General features: G+C 31.7%; 1 long non-coding RNA gene across 3 annotated transcripts; it reads left to right on the top strand.

The window, feature by feature from the left end:
- Positions 1–693: 693 nt before the first annotated feature.
- Positions 694–3,835, top strand: LOC125472227. 3 transcript variants are annotated; one of them, XR_007254160.1, is made up of 2 exons: positions 694–1,558; positions 1,646–3,835. It is a non-coding gene; the product is annotated as an uncharacterized LOC125472227 (long non-coding RNA). The 3 variants fall into 3 exon arrangements; XR_007254159.1 differs by having other exon boundaries at positions 1,643–3,835; XR_007254158.1 differs by having other exon boundaries at positions 1,630–3,835.
- The last annotated feature ends 361 nt before the right edge of the window (positions 3,836–4,196 follow it).

The following is a 4,196-nucleotide window of genomic DNA, read 5'->3' as shown; positions in this document are numbered from 1 at the left end:
TTTTTGTATGTTGATTAAGGATGCATACTTAGTTTGCATGCATGAATTTGATGCTAAAATATAAGGGAATTTCACCTAATCGTTATGAACTTGTATTTATAAGTAGTGGAGGTTGCTAGTCATAATCGTGTTAAGTAAATCCATGGTAGGAATATCATGTAGTTCATAGTTACGAATGTCATGTTAATGCTTATGATTTTCATAGAACTTAATGATCTTTGATATGTATCTCTATCATGCAGTTCATAGAGGGAACTTGATAAGAATAATTTGATTGCGTCGTTGAGTCCAATTCAATGAAATTAGGAAAATCTGAGAGTTAATTTGTGCAGTTCACAATTAATTTGGGCCATTGTCATTCATGGTTTATACGAATAATAACTGGAAATCGATTTGTATGCATATGTGTCATGTGTGGAGATGAACCTTCTAGCTAGCCTTTCACCCCTTTAATTCATTCAATTTCGCGTAAACTTAATTTGTTTCTGCAATTACTTAGTTTTAGTTTAAATTCATCAAAACAACCCCCATTGAGTATTTTGAGTCTTTTTAGTTTTAAATTTCATCCAAACTTCTCTTTAGTTCATGTTTTGAGTCAATTTAGTTAGATTTTTGTCCAAATCACTGCTTAGTGCTTGTTTTGGGTTATAGTTTTGTGGTATTTGAGTTAATTTAGCTTGTTTTGAGTAGACACCCAGTTATCAATTTCCTTTCTCTTCGAAAATAATAGGGTGAATTTGTAGAAAGAATAAAAGGAACCAATTTATTGTGATTGTGTATTTATTTTGAAGAAGGCCGATGTGGTAGATAAATTTATAGAAGTCGGTTTAGTATGTGAGATGTTCTTAGTTAACCAGGTCCATAGAATGTGAAATTTAGTTTTAATTTGCTACTATTTCTTTGCCTCAATTCCTCGTCACCAAATACCAAAGACCAAATATGAGGTATGCAAGTTGAGTAAGGTAGTGTACTCACCCATTTGCACTCTAAGTTCGAATTTCACATTCTGTAGTTTAGGATATCATCTTGTAAAAGAATATCAAGACAAAGGCACCATCTTTTGATATATAATGATTTATGTGTGGTGTTTAATTGGGTCAACCTTGAAAGGCACAAGACTAATACTAGAAAATCATATGGTTCAACAATTGAATTGATACTAAATCGTTTTGTTGACTTGGAATTATAACAAGTAAACATTTTTGGCTTCCCAATTTGGTGGTGCTCGTCATTTTCCCTTCCTTCTGTTATGATGAACGTTGTTGCAGAAATGTGTTATGCCTTGTGATTTGTAGTTTGTGCTGTACAACCAAAAGTTGAGATATTAGTGTTTAATAGAAAATGTTTTGTTGCGAGGATAGGAAGTTGAAACTAGTAAAGTGATTGAACGCCTATAATTTGATAAGTCAGCTTTTAAAATTTCTATATTATGCTCTAATCTAATTATGTTTTGATGTAGATTTACCTTTGTATATACATATATGAAATTCTTATACTTTCATGATTTTCCGGATTGAAGGTGCTCAAGCTCTGATGTAGATTTACCTTCAAGTTGCTTGTGAGTCTGAATTTAATTTAGTTTTTTTATAGTAATTTCAAACACTTGCACATATTTATGTTCAATAATAGGTATTATTTGTAGTAGACCTATCCCATCCGAAAGATGATTGAATATATTGAAAAGAAGATGGCGAAGTTGTACTCACAATTTAGGCATCGGTTACATCAGCACTACTTGTCATGTGAAACACTTGTGAGAGGACGAGGTAAACTTCCAAATGATCTAATGTTGAATGGGAGACCAAAGAGTCATTTGGAGTGGTTATGTGATAATGTTTAGGCTACTACACTCCTTTTGGTATGTATTTTCTTGTATAAGTCCAAGTTAGATACCGATGTTTTCTGATATAGTTAAAAAACAATTTTTTAATTAAGAGTTGATTTTGTGATAAAGCTCTGATAATCTATATAATGTTACCGTACAATAATAATATAGGGGTGTTTTACAAGTATTTTGTTAACATTAGTCATAACCATATGCATATATTGTTTGCATTCCTTATGCTTCTCATTGCTTTTGATTATGCATTTTAAATTGGTAAAATTTGAGAATGGCTACAAGAGTACTAGAGCTGAAAGCAATTTATATAGTGTTTATGAAAATTTGAATGAATATGTACAACTAAAATATATCACTTTATATATTACAAGTATGGGATTTTGGAACTTTCCAAATTGTACAAATGTCTAGTTAACTAAATCTTCTTTGTATGTCATATACCACATATAGTCAAATGTGACGAATTTTCATATTTATGTGAAGAATGTTTGTCGCCACAAAAATTGTGTTTTCTTGTAGTGATTTTTTTCTTGGCAGTGCATTCATCACCAAAACCCTCTGCATATGCCTTTTGTTTCTCTGCTGATTTCGGGTACCCTTTTTCGTTCATTTGCAGTAAATGCCATTATAGGTAAATTTTCATATTGAGATGCTTGACATGGCTTTTTTATTTCACTTGTACTGATGGGATTTTGTAATTTGGGTACTAGTAGAGTTTTTGGAATTTTGTAATTTGAATTACTTATATGTTGATTTTTGTGGATGGTTTCGTACTTATGGAAGAATCGACTCTGTATAGGTTTGGGATATATCTTCAAACATTTTCTTCTATAACTTCAGTTTTTAACCAAATATCATACAACTCTTTCACTCAAATATAAAGTGATAATTTGGGAGGAACTCAGATCCCAACCCAGATCTTCTTTTAGAATCCCCAGCAAGGGAACACTCTTCCTTTCATCTCTCTCTACGACCTCTAAGTTTTGTCTCAATTACTTTCTCAATTGATGTTATAATAATTGTTAAAATTGTTAGATTTAGGGTTTGGATAAATTAATTGTAGGGATATTGATTGTGGTTTAATTGTTTTGGAATGTCCCTTGCACATTGCAAAAGTCTGGTACTATTTGGGAGCTTTTGTATTGCGAGTCCTATGTTTGGCTTAGATGTGGGCTTGAATTTGGCTAGTGCTAGTTTATCAAAAATAATAATACTAACTTAGTCTTGTTATTTTTATTGCAGGTGTGGGGTTAAATGTAATGTAATTGCTCTTGTTTATGAGGCTAGTGATGGTGAATTTTATTTCTGGTATATCGTATAATTTGTCCCTTTATTATGTTTTCTTGTTGGTTGCTAACTTGTGTTAATCTCCCATTCAACTGATGCTGTGAATATTGTATATTTTGCCCTTCTGTTATGCAGAACACTCTGAGCAAGGGGCTTTCTACAAGTAAGTTTGATTATGCTAGGAATATATTGTATATTTTGGTTTTTTGTGCCTTGTATTAATTCTACATACATGGATGATGTCCTTTGCATTTTCTTGGATGTCTGAGTAGTTTGATCATGTTTAATGCTAGACATAAGCAAGCAGCATTGTGCAACTAAATTTGATTCCCCTACTAGTTACAAACTATAGTAACTAAGGAATTGCTTTGTTTTTCTATCACTTACTAGTTTATATATTTTGGTCCTACATATTTGAGAATTAACCTAGCACTTCTTAAGGAATTGCCTTGTGTTTGTTTGTATGGTGCTCTTTTGTGATCAAATTGGATGCTCTATGGACAATGGACATGGAGGATAAGCTTGGGAGATTGCTTTTTTGGGGCTGATGCTACTTTGTAGTCATGATTAGTTTCCTCTGTCAACTTTAGGATGTGCATCATTTGTAAAGAGGAACAAAGCATTTTTGTTTGTGTCAAAACTTCCAATTGTACTTTAATTGACAATTTCTACTAATTAATTTAAGTATTTGGAATTTAATGTGTTTGTGGTGATTGTTGTTATTTTTCTATTGTGTTCCTTACAATATTAATTTAGATGTTATGAAGTTAGGTTTGTCTAAAATGAATTGTTAAAAATAAAAATAAAATAAATGTAAATTATAGCTACAAAATTAGTAGTAATTGTTGATGGTAATCTTTTTTTATGATGTACAATGTGTGTTGTAATTGCTTTCACAGTATTACGACACTCAACAAGCACCGTATCAAATATAAATTACGTCACACATGTATGCCGTAATTTCTTTTGCAGTATTACGGCACTCTATTAACACCATATCTAATACCAATTAAGGCGCGTAAGGCATGCCTTAAAGAGCATTTACAACGTGTTTTGCTTAAATTATTTA

The sequence above is a fragment of a genome, unplaced genomic scaffold (assembly GCF_019419815.1).
Source record: "Pyrus x bretschneideri cultivar Hongxiangsu unplaced genomic scaffold, Pyrus_bretschneideri_v1 Contig68, whole genome shotgun sequence".
NCBI lineage: Eukaryota > Viridiplantae > Streptophyta > Magnoliopsida > Rosales > Rosaceae > Pyrus > Pyrus x bretschneideri.
Note: the sequence above shows the minus strand (reverse complement) of the source record. Positions and strands in the feature narration are given on the sequence as shown.